The sequence below is a fragment of the Ranitomeya imitator genome, chromosome 6 (assembly GCF_032444005.1).
Source record: "Ranitomeya imitator isolate aRanImi1 chromosome 6, aRanImi1.pri, whole genome shotgun sequence".
NCBI lineage: Eukaryota > Metazoa > Chordata > Amphibia > Anura > Dendrobatidae > Ranitomeya > Ranitomeya imitator.
The window spans coordinates 369,103,053-369,129,884 of record NC_091287.1 but is presented as its reverse complement, the minus strand read 5'-3'; positions in this window follow the sequence as shown (position 1 = coordinate 369,129,884).

Here is a 26,832-nt window from a genome sequence, read left to right as displayed (position 1 = left end):
CATTAGAAACTTGGCAGTCTATTCTTGTTCTTAGAAATGAAGGCTATTCCATGAGAGAAATTGCCAAGAAACTGAAGATTTCCTACAATGTGTGTACTACTCCCTTCAGAGGAGAGCACAGGCTCTAACCAGAGTAGAAAGAGAAGTGGGAGGCACGGCTGCACAGCTGAGCAACAAGACAAGTACATTAGAGTCTGTAGTTCGAGATATCGACGCTTCACAGGTCCTCAACTGGCAGCTTCATTAAGCAGTACACGCAAAATGCCAGTGTCAACATCTACAGCAGTGTTCCCCAACTCCAGTCCTCAAGAGCCACCAATAGGTCATGTTTTCAGTATTTCCTTAGTATTGCTATTGCAGAGGTGATAATTGCATCACCTGCACAGGCAAGAATTTCATCACCTGGGAAATACAAAAGAAATCCTGAAAACATGACCTGCTTCTGGCTCTTGAGGACTGGAGTTGGGGAAAACACGTCTACAGTGAAGAGGTGACTCCGGGATACTGGCCTTCAGGGCAGAGTAGCAAAGAAAAAGCCATATCTGAGACTGGCTAATAAAAGGAAAATATTAATATGGGCAAAAGAACACAGACGTTGGACAGAGGAAGATTGGAAAAAGTGTTATGGACAGACGAATCCAAGTTTGAGGTGTTTGGATCACATAAGAAGAACATTTGTGAGATGCTGAACAATTGAAAAGATGCTGGAAGAATGCCTGACGCCATCTGTGAAGCATGGTGGCGGTGTTGTGATGGTCAAGGTTGCTTTGGTACTGGTAAAGTGGGAGATTTGTACAAGGTAAAAGGGATTTTGAACAAGGAAGGCTATCACTCCATTTTGCAATGTCATGCCATACCCTGTGGACAGCGCTTGATTGGAACCACTTTCACCCTGCAACAGGACAATGACCAAAAGCACATCTCCAAATTATGCAAGAAGTATTTAGGGAAGAAGTAGGCAGCTGGTATTCTATCTGTAATGTAGTGGCAAGCACAGTCTCCAGATCTCAACCCCATTGAGCTGCTATGGGAGCAGCTTGACCGTATGGTACGCAAAAAGTGCCCATCAAGCCAAACCAACTTGTGGGAGAGGTTTCTGGAAGAATGGGGTGAAATTTCTCCAGATTACCTCAGCAAATTAACTGCTAGTATGTCAAAGGTCTGCAATGCTGTAATTGCTGAAAGGGGAGCATTCTTTGACGAAAGCAAAGCTTAAAGGAAAAAATTATGATTTCAAATAAAAATCTTTTTTTCGAACCTTGTCAATGTCTGGATTAGATTTTCAATTCATTTGGCAATTTGATTAATACAAGTTTGAGTTTTCATGGAAAACACAAAATTGTCTGGGTGACCTTAAAATTTTCAATGGTAGTGTAAATGATTATGAACTTGTTTTCTTTGCATTATATGAGGTCTGAAAGCAATGTTTTTCTTTTTTTCATTTTGACCATTTCTCCTTTTTAGCAAGAGCACAAGAAGAGGATTCAGAGATCCTCCAAAAAATAGAAAAAAACAGCAAAACAAGGCAGAGCTTCTTACCTGCCTAGGCCTCTAAACAAATGCACTATCAGGATGCAGTGGACCCATGTGGTTAAGATGGAGACAACACAGGTGCAGCATAACCGATGAGGCAGCCACTCTCAACCTACCAAACTAATGGAGGGGGTGGCTGCTTGGCACAATGCTGCACATAAAAGACTTGTATGTGGCGCTGTTCACACAATGGAGATGCACAGCATCCAGGCAAGCCTAGTAGTGACACCCTTCTATTAGATCAGGCGGGCCTGCCCAGCGCTATCCAAATGCACCCCATGTGAACAGACACCACAGTTTACAAGACAAAAATGGGCCCAACTGCACCCCGAAAAAAAGTGCAAAAAACACAACAAAATATAAAAAAATTTTTTGTGAGGTATTAGTTTATACTTTGGCCAAAATACGCAAGCTCGTAACCCGCGTCAAGGGTCCCCACGCTTACGAGTCCTAATTCTAAACAGCAAGAGCACAAGAAGAGGATTCAGAGATCCTCCAAAAAATAGAAAAAAAACAGCAAAACCAGGCAGAGCTTCTTACCTGCCTAGGCCTCTAAACAAATGCACTATCAGGATGCAGTGGACCCATGTGGTTAAGATGGAGACAACACAGGTGCAGCGTAACCGATGAGGCAGCCACTCTCAACCTACCAAACTAATGGAGGGGGTGGCTGCTTGGCACAATGCTGCACATAAAAGACTTGTATGTGGCGTTGTTCACACAATGGAGATGCACAGCATCCAGGCAAGCCTAGTAGTGACACCCTTCTATTAGATCAGGCGGACCTGCCCAGCGCTATCCAAATGCACCCCATGTGAACAGACACCACAGTTTACAAGACAAAAATGGGCCCAACTGCACCCCGAAAAAAAGTGCAAAAAACACAACAAAATATAAAAAAAAATTTTTGTGAGGTATTAGTTTATACTTTGGCCAAAATACGCAAGCTCGTAACCCACGTCAAGGGTCCCCACGCTTACGAGTCCTAATTCTAAACAGCAAGAGCACAAGAAGTGGATTTAGAGATCCTCCAAAAAATAGAAAAAAGCAGCAAAACAAGGCAGAGGTTCTTACCTGCCTAGGCCTCTAAACAAATGCACTATCAGTATGCAGTGGACCCATGTGGTTAAGATGGAGACAACACAGGTTGGATGAGTGTATTAAAAGAAAACATCATATTGCACTGTGACCAATATTAGTAAATGAGTCAGTGCTCATCTGCACATTTTTCCTCATCTCTAATCGGACTGAGGACAGAGAGGAACTGTGAGGACCTTATTACAAGCCTTAGGCAGTAAGTGACTACAACACCACTGTGCTTTGGGGAAGGCTTTTACCTCCACCTGGTCAGAGGACTCTGGATTCACTTACAAGCCAGCTGGACCCTGTCTGTACCTGTTGTCTGGTGCCCTGGACTGCAGTTGCCTGAAGTTACAGTAAACCAGGTAATGAGACTGCAAACCTGTGTCCTCGTTCTTCACTGCAATTCTCACCATCTTCACCTATACACAGGGAGCCCTGGGGACCTACTTCACCTGTGGGAAGTTATACCATCTAGCTGCCATACCATCACCCCAGATGACCCCTTTAAGCAGCGTCGGTCTCTACTGACCGATTACCACAGTTGGCGTCACGAACATAAACTTTAATCAATATCCCTTTTACATGGGCGCCCAGGACCATGGACTGGGTCGCCACCTTAACACGTCCCCTTAAGTACCGTACCCGGTACCGAGTACCCCACGGCCCTGGCGGGCATTCCAGTATCTTTCTTTATATGAGCTCATTGGAACTTTATTACACTGCTGCACTTAAGATACAGATGTATATCAACTGGTTGACTTCTTCACATGTATCACTGAATGTGCTGGTATGAGAACCTGATGTATCAATTAACACTGTACATAATTGATGGATGGTATACTGTAAAAACAATATTTAAATGTTCACTTGATGTTTGTCCACTGTTTGAGAAAGGCAGGGAAATCTGCGGAAATGTTGCTGCTAATGGATCAGTAAAGCCACAGTTTTTCATTTTGATTTTTGGAGTGCTGCCTGTTTTTTCAGATTTTTTACTTTGGAGATTTGGACACCACCTTTACAGGTTTTATTGTACGCATTTTTTTTGTAGTGCTGCTACATTTTCTTTAATTATTTAGATAGAAAGATAGATAGAATAGATAGAATATATATACAGATAGATGTCATGTAGACATTTTAAGTCACAAACTTCCAACATACAATAAACTAGCACATTTGATGCCTTTCATGTGCAATAAAAGGTGTTTAACCTTATTTAACCTATTGAATTAAAAAATATTTAAAAACAAATGACATGGGGTGCCCCTATTTTTATCTATCTATCTATCTATCTATCTATCTATCTATCTATCTATCTATCTATCTATCTATCTATCTATCTACCGTATTTTCCGGCATATAAGACGACATTTTAACCCCTGAAAATCTTCTAAAAAGTCGGAGGTCGTCTTATACGCCAGGTACGGCGTGTGCAGGGAGCGGTCCTGGATGGTTCCCAGGGTCTGGAGGAGAGGAGACTCTCCTTCAGGTCCTGGGATCCATATTCATGTAAATAAAGGATAAAAATTAAAAATATGGATATACTTACACTCCGACGGGCCCCGACTCTTAGCAGTGTAAGCGGCGGCCTCCGTTCTCAAGGATGCATTGCGCGAAGGCCGGAAATGACGTCGTGGTCGCGTGACCGTGATGTCATCGCAGGTCCTTTGCTCAATTCATCCTTAGGAATGGAGGCTGCCGCTTGCACCGCTGAGAGCCGGGGGCTGTCGGAGGGTAAGTATATCCATATTTTTATTTGTATTCTTTTTTTTTACATGAACATGGATCCCAAGGCCTGAAGTAGAGTCTCCTCTCCTCCAGACCCTGGGAACCAATCGGACCGCACACGCCATGTAAGACGACTGGGCGAATAAGATGACTCCCATCTTATTCGGCGAGTATATACCAAACTCCATATTTTATATGGAAAAGTTGGGGGTCGTCTTATAAGCCCAGTCGTCTTATACACCAAAAAATATCTATCTATCTACCGTATATACTCGAGTATAAGCCGAGATTTTCAGCCCAAAATTTTGTGCTGAAAGTGCCCCTCTCAGCTTATACTCGAGTCACGGTGGGCGGCAGGGTCGGCGGGTGAGGGGGAGAGGGCGCTGAGGCATACTCACCTAGTCCCGGCGGTCCTGACGCTCCCTTTGCCTGTCACACGGTCTTCGGTGCTGCAGCTCTTCCCCTGTTCAGCGGTCACGTGGGACCGCTGATTAGAGAAATGAATATGCGGCTCCACCTCCCATAGGGGTGGAGCCGCATATTCATTTCTCTAATTAGCGGTGCCGGTGACCGCTGATAGAGGAAGAGGCTGTGGCACCGAAGACCGTGTGACAGGCAGAGGGAGCGGGACGCCGGGAGCAGGTAAGTATGTCATATTCACCTGTCCGCGTTCCACACGCCGGGCGCCGCTCTCTCTTCGCATCCTCTTGCTCTGACAGTTCAGGTCAGAGGGCACAATGACGCATATAGTGTGCGCGGCGCCCTCTGCCTGATCAGTCAGTGCAGAGAGACGCCGGGACGAGACGCTGGGAGCTGCAAGCAGCGAGGTGAGTATGGCATTTTTTTTATTGCAGCAGCAATGGCACAGCTTTATATGGCACAGCTATGGGGCAATAATGAACGGCGCAGAGCACTATATGCACAGCTATGGGGCAATAATGAACGGTGCAGAGCACTATATGGCACAGCTATGGGGCACTAATGAACGGCGCAGAGCACAATATGGCACAGCTATGGGGCAACAATGAACGGTGCAGTGCACTATATGGCACAGCTATGGGGCAATAATGAATGGTGCAGAGCACTATGTGGATGTAAAGAAGCTGCGGAGACACCATCACGTGTTTCTCGACGCAAGCAGTGAATAGCCAGGCCTTTCCCCGGGAAGGAACAACCACGGGAAGGGCAGCATCCTATGAAGGAAAGCCACCTATGCCAAGCATGGTATCCATACACAGACAGCTGTTTCGGGGTTTTTGCCCCTCATCAGTGTGGAGTAGGAATCTGGCTATTAGGAGCAGTGCCTAGTAAAGAGGCTATAAAGGCACAGATGATTGGCCTCGGAGAGACCAAAACATCCAACACCGCGGAGACACCATCACGTGTTTCTCAACGCAGTGATTCCAGAACACTGCCCCCATCCCTTATGGGAAATATGCAGATGCATGTAAAGAAGCTGCGGAGACACCATCACGTGTTTCTCGACGCAAGCAGTGAATAGCCAGGCCTTTCCCCGGGAAGGAACAACCACGGGAAGGGCAGCATCCTATGAAGGAAAGCCACCTATGCCAAGCATGGTATCCATCCACAGACAGCTGTTTCGGGGTTTTTGCCCCTCATCAGTGTGGAGTAGGAATCTGTCTATTAGGAGCAGTGCCTAGTAAAAAGGCTATAAAGGCACAGATGATTGGCCTCGGAGAGACCAAAACATCCAACAACGCGGAGACACTTCTTTACATGCATCTGCATATTTCCCATAAGGGATGGGGGCAGTGTTCTGGAATCACTGCGTTGAGAAACACGTGATGGTGTCTCCACGGTGTTGGATGTTTTGGTCTCTCCGAGGCCAATCATCTTGTCATGTCACTGCACTATTACTGTTTTTCTCCTAAAATACTAAATGTTACCTTTTACCATTTTGTTAGTATTTTGTAAATCCACTTTTGGCTTTCAACACTGCCTGAACACTGCCTGAATCCTTCTGGGCATGTGCTTGATCAGATTCAGGCATATCTCGACCAAAATAGATCTCTTCTACAAAATCCCAAATTGGTGCATACTGGTCAACTTATTTGGGTATGTAAACAGATTTTTCTGCTACTCTATCCACAAGTATTTGATTGGGTTGAGGTCTGAGGACTGAGGGGGCCAATTTAGCACCTCAACTTCATTGTCATTGAACCATTTCTTCACCAATCTCGGTGTATGCTTCTGGTCTTTATCCTTATGGAACACTATGTCATCCTTTTCATATCCATAGTACTTGAGTTGAGAAACACGTGATGGTGTCTCCGCGGTGTTGGATGTTTTGGTCTCCCCGAGGCCAATCATCTGTGCCTTTATAGCCTTTTTACTAGGCACTGCTCCTAATAGCCAGATTCCTACTCCACACTGATGAGGAGCAAAAACCCCGAAACAGCTGTCTGTGGATGGATACCATGCTTGGCATAGGTGGCTTTCCTTCATAGGATGCTGCCCTTCCCGTGGTTGTTCCTTCCCGGGGAAAGGCCTGGCTATTCACTGCTTGCGTCGAGAAACACGTGATGGTGTCTCCGCAGCTTCTTTACATGCATCTGCATATTTCCCATAAGGGATGGGGGCAGTGTTCTGGAATCACTGCGTTGAGAAACACGTGATGGTGTCTCCGCGGTGTTGGATGTTTTGGTCTCCCCGAGGCCAATCATCTGTGCCTTCAGAGCACTATGTGGCACAGCTATGGGGCAATAATGAACGGTGCAGAGCACTATATGGCACAGCTATGGGGCAATAATGAATGGCGCAGAGCACTATATGGCACAGCTATGGGGCAACAATGAACGGTGCAGAGCACTATATGGCACAGCTATGGGGCAATAATGAACGGCGCAGAGCACTATATGGCACAGCTATGGGGCAATAATGAACGGTGCAGAGCACTATATGGCACAGCTATGGGGCAACAATGAATGGTGCAGTGCACTATATGGCACAGCTATGGGGCATTAATGAACGGCGCAGAGCAGTATATGGCAGAGCTATGGGGCAATAATGAATGGCGCAGAGCACTATATGGCACAGCTATGGGGCAACAATGAACGGTGCAGAGCACTATATGGCACAGCTATGGGCAATAATGAACGGTGCAGGGCACTATATGGCACAGCTATGGGGCAACAATGAACGGTGCAGAGCACTATATGGCACAGCTATGGGGCAATAATAAACGGCGCAGAGCACTATATGGCACAGCTATGAGGCAATAATGAACGGCGCAGAGCACTATATGGCACATCTTGGGGCAACAATGAACGGTGCAGAGCACTATATGGCACAGCTATGGGGCAATAATGAACGGCGCAGAGCACTATATGGCACATCTTGGGGCAATAATGAACGGCGCAGAGCACTATATGGCACAGCTATGGGGCAATAATGAACAGTGCAGAGCACTATATGGCACAGCTATGGGGCAACAATGAATGGTGCAGAGCACAATATGGCACAGCTATGGGGCAATAATGAACGGCGCAGAGCACTATATGGCACAGCTATGAGGCAATAATGAACGGCGCAGAGCACTATATGGCACAGCTATGGGGCAACAATGAACGGTGCAGAGCATTATATGGCACAGCTATGGGGCAATAATGAACGGCGCAGAGCACTATATGGCACATCTATGGGGCAATAATGAACGGCGCAGAGCACTATATGGCACAGCTATGGGGCAATAATGAACAGTGCAGAGCACTATATGGCACAGCTATGGGGCAATAATGAACAGTGCAGAGCACTATATGGCACAGCTATGGGGCAATAATGAACAGTGCAGAGCACTATATGGCACAGCTATGGGGCAATAATGAACGGCGCAGAGCACTATATGGCACAGCTATGGGGCAATAATGAACAGTGCAGAGCACTATATGGCACAGCTATGGGGCAGTAATGAACAGTGCAGAGCACTATATGGCACAGCTATGGGGCAATAATGAACGGTGCAGAGCACTATATGGCACAGCTATGGGGCAATAATGAATGGTGCGGAGCACTATATGGCACAGCTTTCTATGGTACATCTATGGGGAAATAATGAACGGTGCAGAGCACTATATGGCACAGCTATGGGGCCATAATGAACAGTATGGAGCATCTTTTTTTATTTTTGAAATTCACCGTTAGCTGCTGCATTTTCCACCCTAAGCTTATACTCGAGTCAATAAGTTTTCCCAATTTTTTTTTGTGGCAAAATTAGGGGGGTCGGCTTATACTCAAGTATATATGGTATCTATCTATCTATCTATCTATCTATCTATCTATCTATCTATCTATCTATCTATCTATCTATCTATCCCATATCTATCTATCTATCTATCTTTGTATATAAGATTGTTTTATTAGTTTGAAAACTATCTTTAAATTACATCGAGAATTACAGTATGTAAAAGATTATGCTAAAAATGCACTGCATATAGATTGCATACGCATGTCATATGGATGCTAGCTGAGAAAAATTACATGACACTCGCATGACAATTGTCCTACTTTTCTGAATCAAAACCGGAGTGATTTTTTATACGCTAGTGCGACTTCAGCCTAAAAAGGATGCAAGGAGGGAGAAAGGATTGTTATTTTTGTTTTTTTCTCACATCTTTTTATAATTTTGATGTACCCAAATAGATTTTGTACAACATATTTGAAATCTTATCGTAAAAATTATATAGTATCAGGCACATATGCTATTAAAACAGATCATTACAAGCCCTTACATTCAGACATGACTGCTGTAGTCTGAAATGAACCAAAAGAGAAAAATAAGCTCTACAGCCAGGAGCAAGACAGCTGTTATAGAATTCAAATGGGACAGCACAAAGTCAGTTCGCCAGAAACAAGGTCAATTAGTAAGAAATCTGATAATCACCAGTCACACAAAGGGGCAACTGGTGCAGAAGATACTAGTTAACACCACTCACAGTCAATCACTAAACAATGGAAAAATCAAACTCAATACAGATCAAACATCCAAGGAGCCTCTAGCAAGACAGGAAAAGAGGACAAAAATGATCATGATTTTTAAGCAGGTCTTATCCTATGTGCCCAAGAGGCAGCAGCAAGTTATATCTGAAAGTTTATTTTGTGGCTTCAACATTTTAAGCACAATTATAAATTGAAAGTAGTGTTATGAAGTGCAAAAATAAAGGCTAATTGGGAACAGTATGTTTCATTTCTCATATAAAGAACAGTTTGAAACTGAAAATGTTGATATTCAAATATCTAATTATTTGAGACTGAATAATTTCTAGAGTTCTCTCTGTATCATTCTGTCAATTATGAGACTCTTTCTATGTCACCTCTGACTCTTCTGCTCATTTTATTCTTAGATTCTTAGTAATAACTAAGGCCACAGTGCCACTGCAAAATCAAATAAAAAATTCCAACATGCAACAATCTACTTAGTTCATAATATTCAGAAAACTATTTCTTAATTAGTGAATTTTTGATTTGTGTCATATTCACCAACCAAATTATTTGCACAATTTTTAAAGTTGTTTTTTTGTGGTTTAGTTAGTGTTCTGATTATTATGTCTGTATTGTGTTTCACGATGATTTAGGGAAATTTATGAAATGAGACTTTTTAAAATGCTCACAAAATTTGGCGCAACTCTACACTTGGACTTGGAGTGATTTCATGTACGTTCGTTATTTTGGCTTCATTTTTGCAGTTTGTGAAATGTGTGACTTTTCCTGTTAAAAACTCACAAAACCAGTTAAAGACTGGAAAAAAAGACAATTTGGAGCTCTGCGGAAAATTCATGAATAGGGCAAAATTTTGTTGGTTTTTGCACACAAACGTAAGCAAAACCTCAACTCAAAGAAGAAAAATGACTTTAACAAAATAAGTAAATTCTACCCTCTGTGTACAAATGAATAGTACCGTTTATTATCTTTTATGCCTGGTAGGGGATACAGGTATACCTCCACAACACAGAACACTATTACATATCCCACAGTTTTATTCTCATGAATTCTCAACAGATCCCGTGTGCCTAGTAGTGTAGCTACCGGGGCAGAGGGGCAGTCGCCACGCGCTCTGAGGGAGTCCACGCAGAGCAGGTGGGGGGCCATGGTGCCAGCAACGGGTCCCCCATACCAGCAGTGGGTCCCTTACCTGTCTGTTGTGAATTCTGTTGTCGAGCTCCCTCCTGTGGTCATGAATGGTACTTCGGTGAGTTCGGTCAGTGGGCTCCCTCTGGTGGCTGTGAGTGGAGCTGCTGCTTCTGAGGTTCCTTACACAGGTGACGTGGTTTATCCTTTGGTTGGCTTCTCTATTTAACTCCACTCAGATCGTTTCTCCATGCCAGCTGTCAATGTTTTAGCATTGGTTCAGTTCGCTCCTGGATCTGTCTGGTGTCCTGTCTTCTCCTGCAGAAGCTAAGTTCCTGATTGTTATTATTGTTCTTGTTTCTTTGTCCAGCTGGTTATCTTGATTTTGTCTTGCTAGCTGGAAGCTCTGGGATGCAGGGTGGCACCCCCGCACCGTGAGTCGGTGCGGAGGACCCTTTTGCACACTCTGCGTGGTCTTTTGTAGGTTTTTGTGCTGACCGCAAAGATTCCTTTCCTATCCTCTGTCTATTTAGTAAGTCGTGCCTCCCTTTGCTGAAACCTATCTCATTTCTGCGTTTGTGACTTTCATCTTTACTCACAGTCATTACATGTGGGGGGCTGCCTATTCCTTTGGGGAATTTCTCTGAGGCAAGGTAGGCTTTATTTTCTTCTCTAGGGCTAGCTAGCTCTTAGGCTGTGACGAGGCGCCTAGGGAGCGTCAGGAGCGCTCCACGGCTATTTCTAGTGTGTGCGATAGGATTAGGGCTTGCGGTCAGCAGAGCTCCCACATCCCAGAGCTCGTCCTGTATGAGTTTAACTATCAGGTCGGGTGCTCCTAACCACCAGGTCATAACAGTACAGCTGGCCCAAAGTATTAATGCATCTCAATAGAGGGATAAGAGAAGTTCTGAGACCATTTTTTTTTCTTTGCACTGTGTTTTGTCTTTCTTTTCCCCTAGATCTTTGGGTGGTTCAGGACACAGGTGTAGAGATGGACATTCAAGGTCTGTCATCTTGTGTGGATCATCTCACTGCAAGGGTACAAAACATTCAAGATTTTGTGGTTCAGAATCCGATGTTAAAGCCTAGAATTCCTACTCCTGATTTATTTTCTGGAAATAGATCTAAGTTTCTGAATTTCAAAAATAATTTTAAACTGTTTCTAGCTTTGAAACCACGCTCCTCTGGTGACCCCGCTCAACAAGTAAAAATCATTATTTCTTTATTACGTGGTGACCCTCAAGACAGGGCATTTTCCCTTACGCCAGGAGATCCTGCATTGCGTGATGTTGATGCATTTTTTCTGGCGCTGGGATTGCTTTATGATGAACCAAATTCCATGGATCAGGCAGAGAAAATCTTGCTGGCTTTGTGTCAGGGTCAGGATGAGGCAGAGGTGTACTGTCAGAAGTTTAGAAAGTGGTCTGTGCTTACTCAGTGGAATGAATGTGCCCTGGCGGCAATTTTCAGAAAGGGTCTTTCTGAAGCCCTTAAGGATGTCATGGTGGGATTTCCCACGCCTGCTGGTCTGAATGAGTCTATGTCATTAGCCATTCAGATCGATCGGCGCTTGCATGAGCGCAAAGCTGTGCACCATTTGGCGGTGTTCTCTGAGAATAGGCTTGAGCCTATGCAGTGTGATAGAACTTTGACCAGAGCTGAATGGCAAGAACACAGACGTCGGAATGGACTGTGTTTTTACTGTGGTGACTCCACTCATGCTATCTCCGATTGTCCTAAGCACACTAAGCGGTTCGCTAGGTCTGCCACCATTGGTACGGTACAGTCAAAATTTCTTTTGTCCGTTACTCTGATTTGCTCTCTGTCGTCATATTCTGTTATGGCATTTGTGGATTCAGGCGCTGCCCTGAATTTGATGGACTTGGAGTTTGCCAGGCGCTGTGGTTTTTCCTTGGAGCCCTTGCAGCATCCTATTCCATTGAGAGGAATTGATGCTACGCCTTTGGCCACGAATAAACTTCAATACTGGATGCAATTGACCATGTGCATGGCTCCTGCACATCAGGAGGATATTCACTTTTTGGTGTTGCATAATCTGCATGATGTGGTCGTTTTGGGGTTGCCATGGCTACAGGTCCATAATCCAGTGTTGGATTGGAAATCTATGTCTGTGTGCAGCTGGGGTTGTCAAGGGGTACATGGTGATGTTCCATTGTTGTCAATTTCGCCTTCCACTCCTTCTGAAGTCCCTGAGTTTTTATCAGATTACCGGGATGTATTTGAGGAGCCCAAATCCGGTGCCCTACCTCCTCATAGGGACTGCGATTGTGCTATTAATTTGATTCCCGGTAGTAAGTTTCCTAAGGGCCGACTGTTTAATCTATCTGTGCCAGAGCACGCTGCTATGCGGAGTTATATAAAGGAATCCTTGGAGAAGGGTCATATTCGCCCGTCGTCGTCACCATTGGGAGCAGGGTTCTTTTTTGTGGCCAAGAAGGATGGCTCTTTAAGACCTTGTATTGATTACCGCCTTCTTAATAAGATCACAGTCAAATTTCAGTATCCTTTGCCGCTGATGTCTGATCTGTTTGCTCGAATTAAGGGGGCTAGTTGGTTCACCAAGATAGATCTTTGAGGGGCGTATAATCTGGTGCGAATTAAACAGGGCGATGAATGGAAAACAGCATTTAATACGCCCAAGTGCCATTTTGAGTACCTGGTTATGCCATTCGGGCTTTCTAATGCTCCATCTGTGTTTCAGTCCTTTATGCATGACATCTTCCGAGAGTACCTGGATAGATTCATGATTGTATATTTGGATGACATTTTGGTCTTTTCGGATGATTGGGAGTCTCATGTGAAGCAGGTCAGAATGGTGTTCCAAGTCCTTCGTGCGAATTCCTTGTTTGTGAAGGGGTCTAAGTGTCTCTTTGGAGTTCAGAAGGTTTCATTTTTGGGTTTCATTTTTTCCCCTTCTACTATCGAGATGGACCCTGTTAAGGTCCAGGCCATTTATGATTGGACTCAGCCGACGTCTGTGAAGAGCCTACAGAAGTTCCTGGGCTTTGCTAATTTTTACCGTCGCTTCATCGCTAATTTTTCTAGTGTTTCTAAACCGTTGACTGATTTGACCAAGAAAGGTGCTGATGTGGTCAATTGGTCCTCTGCGGCTGTAGAGGCTTTTCAGGAGTTGAAGCGTCATTTTTCTTCTGCCCCTGTGCTGTGCCAGCCAGATGTTGCGCTTCCGTTTCAGGTCGAGGTTGATGCTTCTGAGATTGGAGCAGGGGCTGTTTTGTCGCAAAGAAGTTCTGATGGCTCGGTGATGAAACCATGTGCCTTCTTTTCTAGAAAATTCTCGCCTGCTGTGCGCAATTATGATGTTGGCAATCGAGAGTTGTTGGCCATGAAATGGGCATTCGAGGAGTGGCGACATTGGCTTGAAGGAGCTAAACATCGCGTGGTGGTCTTGACGGATCACAAGAATTTGACTTATCTCGAGTCTGCCAAACGGTTGAATCCTAGACAGGCTCGATGGTCGCTCTTTTTCTCCCGTTTTGATTTTGTGGTTTCATACCTTCCAAGATCTAAGAATGTGAAGGCTGATGCCCTGTCAAGGAGTTTTGTGCCTGACTCTCCGGGTGTTCCGGAGCCGGCGAGTATTCTTAAAGAGGGGGTAATTTTGTCTGCCATCTCCCCTGATTTGCGGCGCGTGCTGCAGAAGTTTCAGGCTGATAGACCTGACCGTTGTCCTACGGAGAAACTGTTTGTCCCTGATAGATGGACTAGTAGAGTTATCTCTGAGGTTCATTGTTCGGTGTTGGCTGGTCATCCTGGAATCTTTGGTACCAGAGATTTGGTGGCTAGATCCTTTTGGTGGCCTTCTTTGTCACGGGATGTGCGTTCTTTTGTGCAGTCCTGTGGGACTTGTGCTCGGGCTAAGCCCTGCTGTTCTCGTGCCAGTGGGTTGCTTTTGCCCTTGCCGGTCCCGAAGAGGCCCTGGACGCATATTTCCATGGATTTTATTTTTGATCTCCCTGTTTCTCAAAGGATGTCGGTTATTTGGGTGGTTTGTGATCGCTTCTCTAAGATGGTCCATTTGGTACCCTTGTCTAAATTGCCTTCCTCCTCTGATTTGGTGCCATTGTTTTTCCAGCATGTGGTTCGTTTGCATGGCATTCTGGAGAACATCGTCTCGGACAGGGGTTCCCAGTTTGGTTCAAGGTTTTGTGCTAAGATGGGCACTGATTTGTCTTTTTCTTCGGCTTTCCATCCTCAGACTAATGGCCAAATCGAACGAACTAATCAGACGTTGGAGACATATCTGAGATGCTTTGTTTCTGCTGATCAGGATGATTGGGTGTCCTTTTTGCCTTTGGCTGAGTTTGCCCTTAATAATCGGGCCAGCTCGGCTACTTTGGTTTCTCCTTTTTTCTGCAATTCTGGTTTCCATCCTCGTTTCTCTTCAGGGCAGGTTGAGCCTTTGGACTGTCCTGGTGTGGATACTGTGGTGGACAGGTTGCAGCAGATTTGGACTCATGTGGTGGACAATTTGACATTGTCCCAGGAGAAGGCTCAACGTTTCGCTAACCGCCGGCGCTGTGTTGGTCCCTGACTTCGGGTTGGGGATTTGGTTTGGTTGTAATATTGTCATGTTCCTATGAAGGTTTCCTCTCCTAAGTTTAAGCCTCGTTTCATTGGGCCACATAAGATTTCTGAAATTCTTAATCATGTGTCATTTTGTTTGGACCTTCCAGCTTCTTTTGCCATCCATAATGTGTTCCATAGGTCGTTGTTGCGGAGATACGTGGCGCCTATGGTTCCCTCCGTTGATCCTCCTGCCCCGGTGTTGGTCGAGGGGGAGTTGGAGTATGTGGGGGAAAAGATCTTGGATTCTCGTGTTTCGAGACGGAAACTCCAGTACCTGGTCAAGTGGAAAGGTTATGGTCAGGAGGATAATTCCTGGGTTTTTACCTCTGATCTTCATGCTGCCGATCTAGTTCGTGCCTTTCATTTGGCTCATCCTGATCGGCCTGGGGGCTCTGGTGAGGGTTCGGTGACCCCTCCTCAAGGGGGGGTACTGTTGTGAATTCTGTTGTCGAGCTCCCTCCTGGGGTCATGAATGGTACTTCGGTGAGTTCGGTCAGTGGGCTCCCTCTGGTGGCTGTGAGTGGAGCTGCTGCTTCTGAGGTTCCTTACACAGGTGACGTGGTTTATCCTTTGGTTGGCTTCTCTATTTAACTCCACTCAGATCGTTTCTCCATGCCAGCTGTCAATGTTTTAGCATTGGTTCAGTTCGCTCCTGGATCTGTCTGGTGTCCTGTCTTCTCCTGCAGAAGCTAAGTTCCTGATTGTTATTATTGTTCTTGTTTCTTTGTCCAGCTGGTTATCTTGATTTTGTCTTGCTAGCTGGAAGTTCTGGGATGCAGGGTGGCACCCCGCACCGTGAGTCGGTGGGGAGGACCCTTTTGCACACTCTGCGTGGTCTTTTGTAGGTTTTTGTGCTGACTGCAAAGATTCCTTTCCTATCCTCTGTCTATTTAGTAAGTTGTGCCTCCCTTTGCTGAAACCTATCTTATTTCTGCGTTTGTGACTTTCATCTTTACTCACAGTCATTACATGTGGGGGGCTGCCTATTCCTTTGGGGAATTTCTCTGAGGCAAGGTAGGCTTTATTTTCTTCTCTAGGGCTAGCTAGCTCTTAGGCTGTGACGAGGCGCCTAGGGAGCGTCAGGAGCGCTCCACGGCTATTTCTAGTGTGTGCGATAGGATTAGGGCTTGCGGTCAGCAGAGCTCCCACATCCCAGAGCTCGTCCTGTATGAGTTTAACTATCAGGTCGGGTGCTCCTAACCACCTGGTCATAACACCTGTCATTGCAGGTTCTACTGTATCAGCTAGATGCCGATACAGCTGACCACATTGATGAGAGAAGGAGACTTAAGATCCCTCTCCTATCATGCCTATGGGGACTGCATTATACTATAGATTATGCCTATGGGGAGTGTATTATACTTTAAAGTCTGCCTATGGGGAGTGCATTAAACTAAAGTGTCTGCCTATGGGAAGTGCATTAAACCATAGAGTCTGTCTATGGGAGGGTGCATTATACTATATAGAGTTTGCCTATGATGAGCTGCATAATACTATAAAGTCTGCCAATGGGAAGTGCATTCTTCTATGGGGGTGCATTATTCTATAGAGTCTGCCTATGGGGAGTGCATTATACTATAGCATCTGCCTATGGGAAGTGCATTATACTTTATAGAGCCTGCCTATGGGGGCTGCATTATACTATAGATTCTGCCTATTTGGAGTGCATTATACTATAAAGGAGCCCCCTGAGCAGGCAGGGGGTCCTGTTGCCAGCAATGGGTCACCCTATGCCAGCAGTGGGCCCCCCTTACCCATCATTGCAGGTTCAGCTGTATCAGCTAGATGCCGATACAGCCAACCACATTCATGAGAGAAGGAGCATTCCTATTCCTCTCCCATCATGCCTATGGGGAGTGCATTATACTATAGAGTCTGCCTATGGGGAGTGTATAATACTATAAAGTCTGCCTATGGGGAGTGCATTGTACTATATAGAGTGTACCCATGGGGTCTGCATTATACTATAGAGTCTGCCTATGAGGGGCTGCATTTTAATATAGAGTCTGCCTATGGGGAGTGCATTATTCTATACAGAGTCTACAAATGGGGAGTGCATTATACTATATGGAGGCCTATGGGGAATGATTATACTATATTGAGGACTATTTGTGCATTATACTATATGGAGGCTATCTGGGGGGTAATCATACATTGTGGAGATTACAGTGATGGGGGCATCATACAGTGTTGGAGCAAAACAATTTGGGGGATACAAAGAGGTCAGTATATTTACAGTGATGGGGCATTATACCTTGTATAATAGAGCATAATGCTGTAAATACGGGAGCTGTAAATGTAAAGTGGGCTCTTATTCTTATAGGGGAACTCAGGTTACTGTGACTGTCAAAGGGGCACGCAGGGCAATATTACTTTCTAGGCTATAAAATATAGGCAATATTTTCTAGGGCACTTGCACTTGGCATTACTATATTCCAGAGGGTTGCTTTAGCATTTAGAGGGCACAGAAAACCACACAGTAGGTGCAACAATAGGGTCACATTCTGCAGCAGCGGCTCAGCATTGGGATATCAGCAGGATGAAGAGTTTGTGCAGGTTGGGAATAGTCCCATTGGGGATAGTGCTGAAAATATGAGAAGTGAAATGTGTCTTTGTTGAATTCTCTGCAGCCGAGTCCTGGGTGGAAGAAGTTGTCATGTCGGTCTGGGCCAGATGGAAAAGACAGGAAAAGTGAACGATTCCATCAGAAAGAACATCCTCTGTAAGTAACTATATATAACTGTACAGTAATCTCTTATATATTCTGTAGGACTGGTATTTACCACTGACGGTAATATCCATGTTGGTCTTCCACTATGTATTTCCTTTAAGTAGAGGGCTTTTCGGTCTCTTTCGTCCCACTACATTTAGCCCAACTTGGATCTCTCCCTAAGGTGGCTAGCATATATGTAGGTCTTTATATAGAGATTATTTTCAGTAACATCGCAGTCATCAGCTGAGGTTCTCCAACATCCACTATTAGGGTGTATCACCCAGTTGCAATCAAGGTTACCTGGCTAGAGGCCCACTCAGACGTTTCACCCCCCGATCCAAAACCCTAGCTACGCCTCTGCGTAAAAAGCAGAAGCATGGTCTTTGTGTATGTCTCTATTTTAGACAACATTACATTGATTCCTCATTGTACCTCATTGTATTCTTCTGTCTTGAGCAAAATCAATTTTAACAGGTTTTCCGAATAAATGAGGTGTTCAAGAGGCAGGTGGTTAGAAGATGTGCCCCGCACTAGGAGAAATAAGCATACTCCTCAGATAGGGTTTTAATATTTCCTCGGATTATTGATTTAAGCTAAGCTTTTTACATGACTGTGACCATTTAAGTCACTTTTTTATATAGATGTGCCACGACTGTCTCCTGCCGTGCAATTCAAAAGTGGTAGAGTTTTGCAATACTGTTGATGTATACTTGCATAGTTTCTTATTGTATGTGTTAACTTTTTTAGTTGCAATTTGACCTCGACATATAACTTCTTTTTATAACTTTTCCTAAATTAAATTCTTTATACTTAGCAAACGTGACACACACATTCATTTAAGTAAATATATTCTTAAGCAGAGGCTAACAATGGCATAGAATGTATAATGCCCTGTGTCATCTGGAAAGGTCTGCCATAGACAGCGTTCTAGTGTCAGAGCGCTTAAGTTCAATAATAGTGTTGTACTCTTTCCTGTGATGATAAATGATCTGAACACTCTCCATGCATAGATGATTTATGTTGATGATATAGCTCTGCACAACATTCATTAAACATAATAGGAAACAACTTTAGAACATGTTACACTAGCTCAGCAATCGGTCAAAATGCAATGAAAAATCACCCTAAACAAATTAGTAAACGGATGGTGTAGAATGCTAATAGAGAAAAACTCACAGCACTGAAATTAAGACAGTTGCAATGTGATGGAATTCTTGTGCATCATTGGAAGTGACATTAAAATTGTTAGCATATTTTGCTCTGTAATGGCTTATTGGCTCCTACTGGAAATGTAGCAATCAATAGGACAGCATTGTTTCATTATAAAATGAATTAAATTAGAAGAAATCAGAGAAAAAGCCAAGGTCAAATATACAATTTCAGATGACTACCATTTACATCCCTACTAGTTTACAGTCATCATTTTGGATCTCAAAGAATTTTCATATTTTGTACTTCTCTCTATTTTCATTTGCACTGCTATGCCAGCTTTTAGGCAGCGACTGCAATGATTTGACAGGAAGGCAATAGTTAACATATAAATGACCAATTACAGTTTCAATGCAAATTACCAATTGTAATTCTTTCCATAATACTCTTACTTGCAGCACTTCACATCTTTTTCAATTGCACCTTGACTTTGATTTGGTTAGCAGAACAGAGGGTATGAAAAATAAAAATATATATATCTCAATATACAGTATGGGGACGTCAAGTGCAACAGCCCATAATGCAGACAAGTCACCAGCGCTCTGCTGTCCGGATAATTTCCAAATCTCCTCCAGTTTCATTACATGGGTTTTCATTTGTGATGAGTGAATGTGCTCGAATAACATCTTATCCGAGCATGCTCTGATGTTATCCAAGTAACTTGGGCGTGCTCGTATATTATGTTCGAGTCCCCGCCGCCGCATGATTTGCAGCTGTTAGACAGCCAGAACACATGCAGGGATTGCCTGTTCCTTAGAGAATCCCCACAAGTGTTGAGGTCGTCAAACAAATCATGCAGCCACAATAACTCATAACATACTGATAGAATAGAATCTTAAAAGCTATGACTATACAGTATTAGCAAAGTATTTATTTATATGTTAAATAGTGCACATATCATCAGAATTTAAAGGTTCATGAGGAATACACATGTTTTTCTTGAAGTTGAAGAAGAGATTGAAACAGATCACTGAATCTGGTGTATCGAAATTCAAAATAAAGCTGCAGGATTGAAGAGAATTTGTCAACCTGTTTTAACCCCAATCCTCCTTCTCTAACCAATTTCTGGTGTGTGAAAATGATAAGAGCACAAGTAAATCAGTGGCATTTTTTTTTATATACGAAAGTGCTGCTCTGTTGCACAGAAATCACAAATTTCAGAGAAATTATATGCAAAAGGGGCTGGAAGTGCTTTGGGTAGGGCAGAGCACTTCCAACACCTTAGCTCCCATCTCCATTTTCTGACTGTGCTTCACTTTGTGATTGTAAAAAAATTCAAGAGCGCAATAATAGGATCTTATCCACATTAACAGGTTGATAATTAAAGAGGGAACTGCTCACCTTATGTAGTTGTATTAGACACAACACTTAGAGCCTGAAAACCAGATGCAGCAGCTTCCATGAAAACAGTGGATTTTAATAGCAGCATCGGATGCCCTTTAAATCAAATACATTATAAACAGTTTCAAAATGCAATTGTGTTATATTCACTCCTTGCCCTTTTTTTAGATTGAGTAGTCACGTCAAAGCTATTTTATGGGTTATGCAATGCTAATTCTCTTATATTTAAGCATAGACTTCCAGTATCTGCTTCATTTCCCTGAGTTATTTGGCAGCAACTGTACTATGGCTCTCCATTTTTTACATTCATGTTTTGTCTGTCTCGTCTCTATGTGTGTTGTGTCTTAATGAGCAGCCACTTGCAACTAATCAGACCAACTTCCATGTCTATGTGACTAAATGAAGCACAGAAAGATGACAGAGCTGACCTTGGCATAACGTAATTTTATGTCACATTGGGATTGCACGTAGACATTCAGGGTGAAGGAAGAACCGGATAATTTGTACATTCTGTTATTTTCTAACTAATAGTTCCTTATATCATCCTCTATTCTTCTATGTGCCTAACACTGTATCCTGTTAGTCCAACTTCTTTTAAGTTTCTAGTTCCAGTTTCCTTGTCTTTCACCTTTACTGCCTTCACATTTTTTTATATTTTTTGAAAAATGTTAAACTCTTAGGTTTCTTAACGTTTCCAAAATGGTCTTCACGTTCAGGTTAATAAACCTTCAGGGATAACTATAGCTTTCAAAACAAGATGGCAAAATGAGGGAACTTACTGTACTCTGGGCCCAATTCATCAACAGTATTGTTGTTCACGCTGGTCTGGATGAGGATATGTGCTGAAGTCAGACTCTCCTGATTCATGAAGGGACATACAACTCTTTATGAGTCAGGAGCATCAAACAAGTGCGCCTTGCAATACATCCTACTCCAGTCCCTCGTGGAGTAAGATTTCTGGCTTAGGAAATGCTGCAGCTCATCATTAATGTGAAGCATGGTGGTCGCCACACTCTTGTTCGCCTCAGCTCTGTTCAGTTTGTCAGAGCTGGGCAAAAATGGCTCAAGAATGCCAAAAGTTGTAAAATTTTAATGCAGCCTTGAGTTGTGCCAAAATAATGCAGCTTTTCAAAACTTAATGTCATGATTAAGGGAGCTTGGTCTCCAGAAACGCGTTGAGATTCTTACCCAAATGGTTTGTGCTGAAGTTTTTATCCTTCATGTTTAAGTTTGTGAATAAAGAAAACTTTTTTTCACGGATTCGGTGAAACTGGACATTTTCTTCTCTTGGATTCTACACGCCTGGACACAGCGGGACCATGCTCTCGAAACTCAGCTTATGCATCATGGGTGAGCTGGTTTATATTCCTTCTCTTCAATGCTCTTATACATGTCGATTCTTCAAACAATCCAGCCACTATTAGGGCCATCAAGGTCGGACAGTTCTTGAGGATGAGGCAGATTTGCTCTACTGATGATCGATTTGAGAGACAGGCTGTTGATCTTAGGACATGCTTTCAGAATTGTGGTTACAGTAACAGGTGTATAAGGAGGGGCTATCATGGGGCAAAGAAGACCCCTTATAATGATCTCCTATACCCACGGGACGGGAAGAACAAGGGGGTAGTTGTGGCAGTCAAAAAATTCTGTTCATCTCAACATTCAGTCACAAGTGGAGTAATATGAGAGACTTCTTCTCAAAACATTGGGCTATTCTTGGTGCTGAACCCGCCCTGGGTCTGTCTATTGGTAGTTTCCCATCCATGACCTCTGGAAAGTCCAAAAATCTTAATGATTTACATGTCAACAGTCATTATATTCTTGAGTTGTCTAATCCATTTGGTACTAGGGGCCCTATCACCGGATCATTCCTTGTGGCCACTGTCTTGCCTACCCAAATGTCCTGTGGTGCTCTTCTTTTCAGTCATCTGATGGTTCAAAACAATTTCAAATCACACAGCAGATATCATGTGGTGGCACCAATGTGATATATTATGCTATGTGTGGGTGCTCCATGATATACGTTGGCTTGACTTCCAGAGAACTACGCGTACGGGTGCATGAGCATGTGCAGGACATTTGTGCGGCCAAGATGGTGGCCAATCCCTCTGATTTTAAAACCATTCCCCTCCATTTTAAGGCATATCATGATTGTGATGCCAAGACACTGAAGGTGAGGGGTATAGATATAATTCATTTGGGCATTAGTGGAGGCAATTATAAAAGACTATTGGCTCAGAAAGAGGCCAAATGGATTGTGACCTTGGATACTATGGCCCCCAAAGGCCTAAAAGAGTCTTTAAGCTTTGCCTTATTTCTATAACGAAAGGGTTCCTTCCATCTTATGTTCCCTTTTACCCATTTTGCATCTCCCCATTTTAGATGGTTTTTGCTTTATTGTTATTGGTTTCTTTTTATTGCAATATCTTTATTTTTATGTGTATTCTTTGTCTAGTACCATTAATACTTATGGAGTGGTCAAGTTTTTCCTTTTGATGTCCCATTTTCCATCACCCTTACCAGTGCCACATTCTGCAGCAGTCTTGCATGATAAGATCTCATCTGGTTTTGATGACCTATGGATATGATGCGATTAAATATCTCTAATTCTTAATTTTTTGTCGTAATTATTTACTTTGTGCTGTTGTATGATGTTTTATGCTGCTTAAGGTGGTGATGAACCTAAATTGTCTTGGTAACATTATTATAGCTATCTTAAAGGGGTTGTCCACTACTTTCAATTAACCCCCCAATGTATCCCCCCGGGGCCCCTAATGATTTGTGTAATTACCTTCTGTTGACGTTTTCGCCTGTGAGCGGCGCTATTCTGCCTGCTGAGTCCGGGTCACGTGACCCCCAGGCTGCAGCCGCCGCTCATTTCCGCCGTCGTCACGTCAATTTCCAGGCTCTGAAAATTGATGTGACGTCAGCAGCAGGCGTGACCCAGCCTCACAGTCAGCAGTCACTCAGCAAGACTGGGCTGTGGGCGGTACTGGGGGCTGCCTGCAGGGCTGTGCTGGGGCGGGCGGGGCTTACTTTGTGTGCTCATTGCTGCTGGGATCTGCGGGCGGGGCTGTGCTGCTGTGAGCGGTCGCCGGGGCTCTGGCGGCCGGCACCGGTGTATGTCCTGCGGTGAGCGGTCGCCGGGGTTCTGGCGGCTGGCGCCGGTGTATTGACTGCGGTGAGCGGTTGCCGGGGCTCTGGCGGCCGGCGCCATTGTATTGACTGCGGTTAGTGGTTGCCAGGGCTCTGGCGGCCGGCGCCGGTGTATTGACTGCGGTGAGCGGTTGCCGGGGCTCTGGCGGCCGGCACCGTTGTATTGACTGCGGTGAGTGCTTGCCGGGGCTCTGGTGGCCGGCACTGTTGTATTGACTGCGGTGAGCGGTCGCCGGGGCTCTGGCGGCCGGCGCCGGTGTATTGACTGCGGTGAGCGGTCGCCGGGGCTCTGGCGGCCGGCGCCGGTGTATGTCCTGCGGTGAGCGGTCGCCGGGGCTCTGGCGGCCGGCGGGTCCACTGCAGGGGGGGGCGGGTGTGTGTGTGTGTGTGTGCAGGCATCATCCGATGGGACTACAAGTCCCATCGGGCTCTGCCTGATACACTGACAGTGAGTGACACATTAGCCAATGATGGGACAGTAGTAGTCCCATCATCCGGCTAATGTGTTGAATGTAAAAAAAAAACAAAACACATACACAGTACATACATACCACACACACCGTGTGACATCATTCAACACATTCACCATGCGGCAACATGCACCATGCGACTACATGCGACATGCACCATGCGACGACATGCACCATGCGGCAACATGCACCATGGGGCGACATGCACCATGCGACGACATGCACCATGCGATGACATGCACCATGCGGCGACATGCACCATGCGACGACATGCACCATGCGGCAACATGCACCATGCGACGACATGCACCATGCGACGACATGCACCATGCGACGACATGCACCATGCGACGACATGCGCCATGCGACGACATGCTACATGCGACAACATGCACCATGCGATGACATGCGGCGACATGCACCATGCGACCACATGCACCATGTGACGACATGCTACATGCGACGACATGCACCATGCGGCGACATGCACCATGCAACGACATGCACCAAGCGACAACATGCACCATGCGACGACATGCACCATGCGGCGACATGCGACGACATGCGCCATGCGACGACATGCTACATGCGGCGACATGCGATGACATGCACCATGCGGCAACATGCGACGACATGCGCCATGCGACTACATGCTACATGCGACTACATGCGACATGCACCATGCGACTACATGCGACTACATGCGACAAGCACCATGCGACGACATGCACCATGCGTCGACATGCACCATGCGACGACATGCACCATGCGACGACATGCACCATGCGGCGACATGCACCATGCGGCGACATGCACCATGCGACGACATGCACCATGCGACGACATGCACCATGCGACGACATGCGACATACAGTGCATACAGTACATACATACATACTACAGACATACAGTACATATAACATAGAGTACATACTCACCATCACTTGTCACTTTGTTCCCCGAAGCCATTGTCACCTGTAAAAAATATTAAAATAATAAACAAACAATATACTCCCTGTCCGCAGAAATCCAATAACAACGAGTGTCCCACGACGATCTCCCGCGGAGAGCAGGAGCATCAGTTGATGCGACCACTCTCCAGGGGCTCCAGGAACACAATGATGGAAGGTATCCTTCCATCATGTATTCCTCACAAGGTATTCCTACGCCCCTGTGAGAAAATAGTCCCTAGTCTCACTATTGGCATTGCTGGGTGAGACATTTTCCCACGCAGCAATTGCCATAAAGTGAGACCAGTGAACTAGAGTAACCTCAGTGATGCACTGCAGGAGCCATTGTCTCCTGTCAGTGTGTCACTGAGGGTCCTATAGAGCAGTGACATCACCTGATGTCACTGTTCTATAGGGGAGATCGTCGTGGGACACTCGTTATTAATTGGACTACGGCGGAAAGGTAGTATACGGTTTATTATTTTACTTTTTTTTGCAGGCGCTGAAGTATGGTAAGTATGGTTAAATGAAGAATATTAAAATACTTTTTTCCAAATGTGTGTGTGTTTTATTAACCCTTTCTTACTATTGGATTAATAATGGATAGGCGTCTTATTGACGCCTCTCCGTTATTAACCCGGCTTAATGTCACCTTACAATAGCAAGGTGACATTAACCCTTCATTACCCCATATCCCACCGCTACACGCTTACAGATGCGCCATTTCTGGGGCGGCTGCGGACTGGTATTTGTAGCCGGGGGGGGGGGGGCAATATCCATGGCCCCTCTCTAGGCTATGAATATCAGCCTGCAGCTGTCTCGTAGCCTTTCTGGCTATAAAATATAGGGGAACCCCACGTCATTTTTTTGTTTTTTTTTGGGGGGGTCCCCCTATTTTTATAGCCAGTAAAGGCTACGCAGACAGCTGCGGGCTGGTATTCATAGCAGGCTACAAATATTGGCCCCCGGCCGTGGCTTTTCCCCCTCTGGCGCAGAAAATTGCGCGGGAGCCCACGCCGTTTTTTTCATTTTAAAAAAAAAAGAAATTTACACATTAAGGCCTCTCACTCTTACGTCGGTACGTGTCCGTCGCTATGCGTCAGTCCGACGTACCAACGCACGTTGTGAAATTTGTGCACGACGTGGGCAGCGGATGCAGTTTTTCAACGCATCCACTGCCCATTCTGAAGTGCGGGGAGGAGGGGGTGGAGTTTCTGCAGCGCATGCGCGTTAAAAAATAGCGGGCGCACCGGACAAAAAAATTTCACTTGAAAGTTTTTTCGTGCCGACGGTCTGCAAAAACACGACTGATCCATCGCTAATACAAGTCTATTGGTAAAACGCATCCTGTGACCACATTTGCATGATCCATTTTTTATTTTCCGTGACTTTTTTTTCCGCCTTTTTTTTTTTTCGGCCGTATCGTTTTTTTTTCGCGGGATCCATTTTTTCCGCCGGATCAGTTTTTTCCACCTGATGGTTTTTTTTCCCACCAGATCCGGTTTTTCCGCCGGTTCCTTTTTTTTACGCCGGATCTTTTTTTTTTTTAACACCAGATCCTTTTTTTCTCATAGAGTTGTATTAGCGCTGGATTGCGACTGATGGCCACACGTTTCATCCGTTTTTTCAAGTATCCGTCAAAAAAGCTGTTCCCGCCGGATGGAAAACACATACAGATGAACGGTTTTTCTGTCCGTCAAAAAAACGCACAGCAACGGATCTAGCAAAAAACAGATGAAACGTGTGGCCATCAGGCGCAATCTGGCGCTAATACAACTCTATGAGAAAAAAATGGATCTGTTGGAAAAAAACTATCAGGTGGAAATAAACGGATCCTGCAAATGTGCTCGCAGGATGCGTTTTACCCATAAACTTGTATTAGCGACCGTCCGTCGTGCTACGGATCAGTCATGTTGTGTAAAAAATAGTTATATACTCACCATGTGGCGTCCCCCGCAGC